Source organism: Magallana gigas, chromosome 4 (assembly GCF_963853765.1).
Source record: "Magallana gigas chromosome 4, xbMagGiga1.1, whole genome shotgun sequence".
In the NCBI taxonomy this organism is placed as follows: domain Eukaryota; kingdom Metazoa; phylum Mollusca; class Bivalvia; order Ostreida; family Ostreidae; genus Magallana; species Magallana gigas.
The window spans coordinates 26,858,247-26,868,268 of record NC_088856.1 but is presented as its reverse complement, the minus strand read 5'-3'; the positions used below and the strand labels follow the sequence as shown (position 1 = coordinate 26,868,268).

General features: G+C 34.7%; 1 pseudogene; it reads left to right on the top strand.

The window, feature by feature from the left end:
• Window positions 1-3,786: 3,786 nt before the first annotated feature.
• LOC136274599 (RNA-splicing ligase RtcB homolog) lies at window positions 3,787-9,761 on the top strand (annotated as a pseudogene).
• The last annotated feature ends 261 nt before the right edge of the window (window positions 9,762-10,022 follow it).

Sequence of the window (10,022 nt, the reverse complement as noted above, 5' to 3'; positions counted from 1 at the left end):
TACTCTAGTTTAAAAGGATATACATGATGTAATTTGAAGATACTCCAGTATGTTCACGTATTTCCTATTGATAAGCAAAACATAATTTCAAAAATATATAAATATTTGTTAATACAGTTGTTTTTACAGCCTTTATTTATACGTTTGGTATTAAGTGTTTTAAATCATAAAATTATGAATATTTGATTCTTTATGTCATAATATTTTACAACTAAAACAATCCATAACTCCCATTACTGATGTAATTAATGATGTGATTGATTAGATAATTTATGCAAAACATAATCCTTGTGGTCTGAAAGCGCCATGCTTAATAAAAATAGAAAATGCACAACAATTTTCTTTTTTTATACACATGTTCATGAAAAAGGAAGGTGGAGGGGTGGAGGTGGTTTAAAGATCGCTTTGAAAATTTTCAATGCTCAGTTATCGGCGTCCTGAAAGAAAGTGAGAACCCACGGTATTAAAATGACGCTCCCAAGATTTTACCGCGAAATAAAGTCATTGGTTACATCCGGCGACTTTGATTTTGTGTCCGTCTATGAGGATGCTGTATAACTTTGACAATGCCGCAGGAAAGATAACTCTCGCGAACTTAACAGGAATTTTTCAATATGCATAACATATTTTAAGAAATCTTAAAAATCTTTTATCTCATTCATATTCAAAGATCATTCTAGCTCACAGTGACGAAATTGGGGGAAGTTAATGCTATACCCCAGCATCGGCTTCTGGACCTGGTTAAAGTTTTTGGAGCATCATAAATCATAAAACTATGCGTCTTAAAAATGGAAATACAGTGGAAAGGTGGTGTCATCTCTAAAGCAGACTTTTTCTTAGACGAAATGAACCTGTGTCAGATCTTCAATATCATCGTTATACTAACACCGTTTCAATTTGCTTGTTGGGTCGTGCTTAAATTTTGTCTGTTGATTATCATATTACCCATCGATTGGTTGTTCGATTTCAATGAAGTGAATGCTAATATGAATATCAAACACAGAACCCAAAAACGTCGGACCAATGATATTCCATGATTGTTTACTTAATATTGTTGTTGTAAATATCAACACGTGATCAGTCCAAACTCCGGTTTGCCTTATTTATTTATAACAATATACAAATGTCATAATGAATTAGAGAACCAAAGTCAGAAAAAATCTACAACTATCGTTTGATATACACCTGTATCATTTAAAAATTAAACATCTAGGCAAAAACTAAAAATATATATTTGTTTCTCCTAACGCGACCGACCCAATTAAATCCCGCCGACTGAATTGTTTTTTTAACACATTGAAAATATTCTTTTTTTTACAGAAACCTGATTTTATCCAAATTCGTTTTTAGAAGACCCACATCTTTTTCGTTTTACAATCATTTTGATAGTCTCGATCATCAACATTGGCGAAATACTCGCTTTATGATCGGTAACTTCGCCGGAATTTTCTCCGAAAGAGTTAAAGTTGCCCTGTATTCTGAGTTCACGATCGTGTTAATTAACACCAGACACATTAAAATGATAATCATTTAATTTGAAGGCGTTTCCACAGTCTCAGTTAAGCACTGTTGTGATTGATTGTCTTATCTTTTATGGCTATAAATACGGGGTGATGCTACATGTACATTGTAGCCTACTGTGCATTGAAAATTACAACCGATGTTTATTACTTTTAGTGTTGATATTACAATTAATTGGTTACTTGTAATTAGTTAATAACTCTGTCAAATTAATGCCAAAATAATCTTCAAACCGTCTGCCTACATTTATCTTAAAAATTAAAATGATCCTCTACACAACGGTTCTAATTGGGTCACAAGGTTAGAGTTAATCCAATATTAATTAAGGTTAAATCCGTGTGTATCATCATTCCTGAAGACAATATCGTATCAAATATTGACACTTTCCCTGATGTCAAACTTCTCCCTACATTTCTGTAAGGAATAAACAATTCTCCTAAAATATAGGTTGGTACTTGTGAAATGAAATACTATAGTACTCTTTGTTTTGAAAAATTTAAACAGTTCTTTAACTTCGTCAATTTTCAAATCAACAGAAACAAAAGAGTTGGTTCTGGTTATGACTATAATTAACGTGAAATTGGGTCATTTACAAAAATCTTTATTCTCTAAATATTTTTTCTTTTCATAGCATTACGTTTCAAATTTGGGTTAAAATTTTGTTGTCAAAGAATGACATTCTCCGCAAGTGTAGTGATTTTGTGTAACCTTATTATTGTAGAATCATTAAATATTACTTCACAAATATTTACAATGATTACACTGCCTTAAGTTTATCAAATTACTGTTTTAATGTACTTTTACCTATTTCATTCACCAAATTTTGAAAAAATTAATCGATACTTTAAAATAGGTACATTATGATCATTAAAATGATATTTAAATATAAGTTTACATGTACATCAACATACAAATGATTATGATTAATAAATTTAAGATAAACAATATCAAATTGTGAATTCGACATTAAATTTGTTTTACATTTCATCAGTACAAGTATAAACAATTTGATTTACAGCGGTCATATTTTTTTTAGTTTTGTAATCAATAAAAGAATTAATTTATTTTATAATGTATTTTATATTTTGCCCTGGCAGAAAAAAAAATATTTACCTACCTACCAAACTTCAAATTTTAGGGTTCGGGTTAGGGGAAACAGAGATATTTTTAATGATGGTCTTATATACTTTGTTGCTCAAAAAAATGAAAATTAATGTGTCGGGAACATTAACTTCAATAAATGCGCTATACAAAGCAACCTTTATATTCTGGGCTAAAAATGCGGTGTATTTTCCTGTTTTAAACAAAATTTGAACTTGTCTAAAACCAAACTCGGCTGGATTTAAGTCATTAGAATATGTTGGGAGGAATATGTATTGAATGCCAATTGTAGTTAAACAAAATAAAATAAAACTTGAACCATTTTTCATTCAATAGAAACCAGCTGAATATAAATTGTGGAGGTTATCGATGATTTTCATATAGCGGGTAATTATTTTCAGTTGCTGTTTCTCATCTGCCATTAAGTAACGCTAAGAAGAGGAAGATGAACAATGTATGAAAATGAAATAAACGTCCTCAAAATGCTTCTGTTTGTTGGTCGGTCGCATTCGTAGAAGAAAAAAATCACTTATTTATAATTCATATGTTTTATATTTATTCAACGATAGATGAATAACCGTTTATATAATACCAAACTATGTATACTTCTGGTTGAATTCACTAGTTTAAGTTTTAAAATGTATTTCCAGGCATGTACATTTAATAGATTTTACAAACAACAAGCTTCGGACTGTTTTATTTCATGGAATGTAATTGGTCAGTGCGTTTCTGCGTTCTGTGTTTGATGTTCGAATTAGCAATCACATCATTGAAATCGAACAAGCAATTGATGGGTAATATGATAATCATCATACCAACTTTTAGCACCACCCGACAAGCAAACGGACACGCTGTTAGTAAAACGATAATATTTCCCTACATTTTAATATATTTTTTAAAAGCATTTTTATTGCTGAAATAATAGTTCTAACACCCGTGACAACGATCCATGGTAACACTTTAGTCAGTCGTCGTGAAAAACCAAAAACAAAGTCCAATTCAGTTCAGTATTACAAAGAGCAATAAAGCTTTAAAAAGGTAACTGTTTCTGCATTTTGCTATGTTTTACCAATTTGATGAAACCTATTACTAGGTGTTTTTTTCGTTGACTTTATATTTTAAAATATTTTTTACAGGAATTTAGAAAGGCATTAGAAATGGGCCATGGACTGGTCACTTATAGAGGGTCAGTATGATATACATATATGTAGGTCAGTATGATATACATGTATGTAGGTCAGTATGATATACATGTATGTAGGTCAGTATGATATACATGTATGTAGGTCAGTATTATATACATACATATAAGTCAATATGATATACATGTATGTAGGTCAATATGATATACATGTATGTAGGTCAGTATGATATTATATGAATAGTGCCTGTTTGGGAGGGTAACAGTTGAAATTGACAACCCGAGGAAACCATTGTCAACCGCCGCGAGGCGGAGGTTGACAATGGTTTTAGAGGGGTGTCAATTTCAACTGTCATCCTCCCAAACAGGCACTGTTTTTTTAATTATACTGAATGTTTTTATTTTAGCGATTTTTTACTGTTTTATATAGAAATGAAGTAATTTCCATGGCGAACCGTACGCGTATTATTTATGCGCATGTAACAATTCGTTGTGTTACCCGTTGCTGAGTGTGTTGCTAACGCTAAGGGTACTAAAACGGATTATCAACTGCGTCTAAACCAATCAGATTTCAGTATTTAACATGAAAGTATAATAAACATGTATGTATGTCAGTATGATATATACTCTTCCAAAAAAGAAAAGCAACATGTAGGATCATTTTTGCAAAATAATTTTTCGTATATAAAATAACTGAAAGCAAGTTTTGTAATGATATGCTTAGGTTTCCATATTACCAGGGATGAATTTAAATGGCAAAATTTGATGTGCGATCAACCGTAACTGTTGCGAAATTAAAAATAGGAACATTGTTCGATTGGTGTTTCAAGAAAGTGAAAAGCGCTTTGCACGCCTAAATTTTTGTTAAATTTTATGTGTGATGTGTGTTAACAAAAAAAGACTATCGCATGAATTAAATGTTTGCCCTTGTTAGCTGTAGGACAGTTTTTACGTATGCCTATATTAGACATTGTTTCACGCAATATCGCAATAGGGCGTCTCGAAGCTGGGGAGTCACAATATCTTGTTGCTCATCATTTTAATGTTCACAGGAGTACCATCGCTCGTCTCTGGCAGAGATATTTACAGACTATGACGTCAAATGATAGGCTGCGAACTGGCCGTCCGCATATTACAACTGCGCAACAGGATCGCTATATACGTATTCTCCATCTACGCAACAGGACAGTTACAGCAACACAGACCGCTTCAAGCATACCTGGCCTTCGCAGAATATCCGCACAAACAGTGCGCAATCGCCTGCGAGAAGTTGGACTGCGAGCCAGACGACCTTATTTTGGTTCCATCTTGGGGAGACAACATCGGCGTGCGCGGGTCGGATGGTGCAACACAGTTAGGAACTGGACTCTAAGGAATTGGAGAAGAATCTGGTTTAGTGATGAAAGCAGATTTATGCTACAGCACCGAGATGGCAGAGTGCGTGTTTATAGGCGAAAAAACGAACGTTTTGCAAACAACCGTGTTGTAGAAGTTGACAGATTCGGTGGGGGCAGTGTTATGATGTGGGGCGCCATTTCCTACAATCAACGGACGCCACTGGTTCTTGTTCCTGGCAATTTAACGGCGCAAATGTATCGCGACGAGATCCTCCAGCCTCACCTTCTTCCAGTCATCAACACACAGAGAGAGGTTTTTCAGCAAGACAACGCCAGACCGCACACAGCACGTGCTACTGTCGACTTTCTTGCTGACCACAACGTCACTGTGTTACCCTGGCCATCCAGATCCCCGGATTTGAATCCCATTGAGCACCTCTGGGATCAGTTGGATAAACGTGTGCGCATGCGTCAACCAGCCCCGCAAACTCTTCTGCAATTACAGCAGGCACTACACGAGGAATGGCAAAGAATACCCCAGGTCCAAATTCAACGTTTGATTCAATCGATGTGGAGACGAGTTACAACAGTTTTGCAAGCAAACGGTGGCCACACAAGATACTGATGTATTTGTGCATCAAAACATTCGTTAAACCTTTTGTTTTGAATTTTGTCTTTTTAATGATTACAACTAACACAACGACTATCATTATGAAAATTATTGAACTGTTCACGCAATGTATTAAGTATCTAAAATTTATTTTTCTATCTGACAAAAACTTGTAAAATAATACATGTTGCGTTTCTTTTTTGGGAGAGTAAATAAGGAATCATTCCTGGAGGGCTTTATGATAGATTTGATCACGCACCGACCGAAATTATCACCTCATAATTTTCAAAGATTGATTCCTTATTACTTATATTCATATAATGTCAAACCATCGTACAATTAAATATTTAAATATAAATAAGCAAACTCCTCTGGTGCCTCAATTTGGCTTCAACTTAAGTTATGGGTTTTATAGTACAAAATCGATACGTAGTGTTATCACATGCAAAGGCACTGGAAAATGTAAATATACATCTATGTATGTCACTATGATATATATGTATGTAGGATTTCATGATTAGTGATGTTTTATGGTTTATTTTGAAAAAGAAAATTATATGTCACAATATAGCAGTGATCGATACCTCATGAAATCATGAAATACATGAAATACATGGGGGCCGGCTCTGTTCATGTTAATTTCACATGAGAATGCCAATGTCAGTTACTTGTCCTTGCCTGTATATTAATTGCACAATTTTATGCAAGATTCATACTGTGAGTTGGTCATTGGCAGAAACTGTTAGATCTAGTATGTCATGGTATGCATGGATACATACATGTATATTTTATATGTAGTTTAGTGTTTGGTGTGTCAGGGTATGCGTGGGCGGAGGACAAGGGACATTGTGAGGAGTACGGGAGGATGCTGCAGGCAGACCCCAAGGAAATCAGCAGCCGGTCTAAGGAAAGGTAACTACCCCAGGTTAGTGGGAAAAATCAAAACTTCACTTGGTATGAAATGCTAAACCTTGTTTCCTATTTGTCAGTGAAGTTATTAAGTGATGATAACAACATTCCTTACATATCAAGAATTGAATCAAATTCACCACAAAATTACTTATTGAAAAATTTGAATCATTTTCTCTTTAGAATTATTTTTAAAATTATGAAATCTCAGAGTCTCTGAGAAAAAAAGCCTTGTGATTTAAACAATTTTCATGTGTCGGAGATCTTTATTTCAGTTGGGAACTTTGGGAGCTGGCAACCATTATGCTGAGATACAAGTGGTGGACGAGATCTACAATAAGTTTGCCGCCAAAAAGATGGGCATCGAGTGTAAGGGACAGGTGTGTGTGATGATCCACTGTGGAAGTCGGGGGTTGGGCCACCAGGTAGCAACAGGTAAATGCCACACCTCATAGGTAGACAGAGATATACATGTAGTGTTGGTCAGGTTTTAGTTACCTATATATTTGTATTTATGAAGCTAAATCAGTGATATCAGTGCGTTATTTGATTACTGTTTTAGTACATAATAATTTTTTAAAACAACGATCCAGATATGTTAAAGTCACAAACTGGGCTGGTTTGGTTTTTGTTGAGAAGAATATGTAAAGGAATCCTTGCATTCAACAAATTTAATTTTCAATTCATCCGACAGGAAAATTGCATGATGATGCTACTATAAACCAAGTAAAATTTATTTAGGTGACAACCTATTATGTAAGACTCATTAGAACATCCCTATCATGAAGATTATCGTACTTGCTATCGAAGCAATCATTTATTGCCTCGAGCTCAGATATTTACTATTTTTTAGATGCTCTGGTTGCTATGGAGAAGGCAATGAAGCATGGGAACATTAACGTTAATTACAGAAAACTGGCCTGTGCCAAGATTTACTCCCAGGAGAGTCATGACTACCTCAGAGGAATGGCTACCGCTGCTAACAATGCATGGGTCAATCGCTCCAACATGACCGTCCTCTGTAGACAGGTACTGTGATTTCTTCATTATTAGCTGAGCACCAATTTTTGTAGATATTAATTATTGTTCAGTGGAACAATCGATGAAACCAAATGATTATCGAAATAAAGAATGAAGCAAAAGCGTTATTAAAAAAACACATTTTCTATTTAACTTTTTTTGAAGTGTGTGTTTCAAACGCCTATGAAAATTGATGCTCGCCTACAACTATTTATCAAACCATAGCAAATGCTTTTTTAAAGCAGGAAATGGTTCAAATGCATTTTCGGTATAGTCATTAAAACTGAAAGTGTTTTTCCTTTATTTTTCTTTAAGGCCTTTGCAAAGATGTTTGACAGTACCCCAGACGACCTTGACATGTTTATGATTTATGACGTGTCACACAACATTGCCAAAGTGGAGGAGCATTTTGTGGATGGGAAACAGAAAACTTTACTGGTTCACAGGAAGGGCTCCACCCGGGTCTTCTCTCCCCACCACCCCCTCATTCCTGTGGACTACCAGGTTAGGAAGTGGTCCAATGACAAAACTTTTAACCGAAGGTCAATGCAAACTGAGCCATTAATGCTACATGTACATGTATCATCTTCTTGTGCTGCTTACAAAAAAGTAAATTTAATATCACTAGCATCAAAACAAATGATTTATTGAAAACACATTTAGATTGAGGCATTCGTAATGAATAATTTGATTTGATTTTGCACCTATTCAAAATTCATTGCAATTATCTTCTAATCCCCCTTTCACTTTTTCGATTAAAATGCATGTAATTTGAGTTGGTTCTTTGATGTGTGATGCATGTGTACTTTAGATTTTATATTAATTTTAAATGATCAGCTGACTGGACAGCCTGTTTTGATTGGAGGAACCATGGGAATTTGTAGTTAGGTGCTGACTGGTACCCAGCAGGGAATGGAACAGACGTTCGGAACCACGTGCCACGGAGCTGTAAGTGAACAGCTACATTGAATTTCTTGTTATTTTAAAAAAATAATATTCTTAAGTGCAGTCCTAAAAAGGTTTTAATTACTGAATATGGTCAACATTGCTGTATTACTTATATCAATGTCAAAACTATACGCTTAACTTCGGATTTAAAAAAAAAATTCTAAAGGGTCGAGCTTTATCTCGAGCCAAGTCCCGGCGTAGTCTGGACTACACGGAGGTCCTGTCAGCTTTGGAGGAGAAAGGAATCGGCATCAGAGTGGCTTCACCCAAGCTGGTCATGGAGGAGGTACGGTCACTGTGGAAGCACTCACATCTTTGCTATCTAAATTTTTTTATCCATTTACTCTTCCCCACCATTTATATCAAAAGTGTTAAGAAGCAAAGACGCTTCCTAAAACAATTTGAAAATTATGTCAGCATTTGAATAACAACTAGTACTAGTATGTATAATACTGATTGTTATCAATTGAGGTTTTGGACTAAAGCAGAGTTACATATTACATGTACGTTTTTGTATTATGATTGAGTTTTACACCTGCCATTGGATTTAAAGAAGTTTAACTTGCCTCAAAAGAATAGTACCGATACAATACATGTATATGTATTTATCATGGTGTTTGTGAAAATGGATGTCATGATTACTACATGAACATTTAAAAGTGGTTTTCTAAATGTCAAAAATGCTTGAGAAGGTTTTAGATTGGAGGTGGTATTAAAGGTAACATTGGATCTTTTGCATATTACATGCCACATATATATATTAATTAGGGTCTTCCGTTTTCAACGGAAGACCCTCTTATTATTCTTCGGTTTCTTTTTAGGGTCTTCCGTTGGAAAACGCCGACATTAACGGAAGACCCACTCGTTGCTTTGCAACGAGCTTTGCTCTAGTTCCTCTTCTTTTCATAACTTTCATTTTCAATTTTTGCTTTTTCACAGGCACCTGAATCCTACAAAAATGTTACAGATGTTGTAGATACTTGTAAGTATAGGCAGTAGTCACAACTAAATATTTGTAGATATCAATTGATATCATGATATCTAAAATATGTTGTTCCTGACTCTAAGATTTTGTATTTAATATAATTTCATTTCATATTCGTTTGCAGGTCACATGGCAGGCATTAGCTGAAATGCCATAAAGCTACATCCCGTTGCGGTAATCAAAGGCTAAACTAAATGATAAGACAACTTGACCGCTTGACCACAGGAATGGATCTTTACTATGGGTGCAATACTGCTTTGGTGACCTCTTACTTGTATCTGGTGGGGGAATATTCTATGTTTCATTCAAAACATTATGTTAACTTAAAATTGAAGTCTTATTTTGTTGTGAGGGGAAAAATATAGCATATCATCTTGCTTTGTAATGCAGCTTTATAACTTCAGAAGTGTGTGTTCAAATTTGAACTTTTAAGACGTGTTTTAAAATGTA